This window comes from Euprymna scolopes, chromosome 18 (genome assembly GCF_053919585.1).
Source record: "Euprymna scolopes isolate OS-2025 chromosome 18, ASM5391958v1, whole genome shotgun sequence".
In the NCBI taxonomy this organism is placed as follows: Eukaryota; Metazoa; Mollusca; class Cephalopoda; order Sepiida; family Sepiolidae; genus Euprymna; species Euprymna scolopes.
The window spans coordinates 114,986,158-114,986,802 of NC_136499.1; positions in this window are offsets into that span (position 1 = coordinate 114,986,158).

The following is a 645-nucleotide window of genomic DNA, read 5'->3' on the forward strand; positions in this document are numbered from 1 at the left end:
ATATATATAATTCAAAGAAGATTAGAATAATAGTCTAAAGAGCTAAGTGTATTTTAATGTAACAGTGAAATTACTAGTTTAATTAAAATACAGGAAATAGAAAGTGCTCGTTGTAATTTAGATATATAATAAGCTCGATAGTTAAATGTCCTAGAGCTAATTCAATATTAAGTAATGTGATTTACAATTTAAAAATTTAAAAAATTATGAAACTGATTTTTAATTTAATTAAAATTTGATTTTTAAATTTAAAAAATGTTTTTTAAATTTTTAAATTGTAAATCACATTACTTAATATATATATATATATCCTTTTGTTTCACTACATATATATATATATATATATATATATATATATATATATATATATATATATATACTAGCAAAAGTACCCGTCGTTGACTGGGTTCAAAAACAGCCTACAGAAAATGGGCACTGATTTATTAAAGTATGATAGGTTATGAAAAAGAAGTGTTGTAAAGAGATAGCTTCGAATTCGGGGGGTATCAAAACCAAAGCAAAATATGATGAAAGTAAAAATAAAATAGATAAACCCCATAATTTATTATACCATACCTGTTCACACTGAAACACTTATCACAATATTCTGTGGATCTATATTAAAAAAACCTTATTAAACTTTGT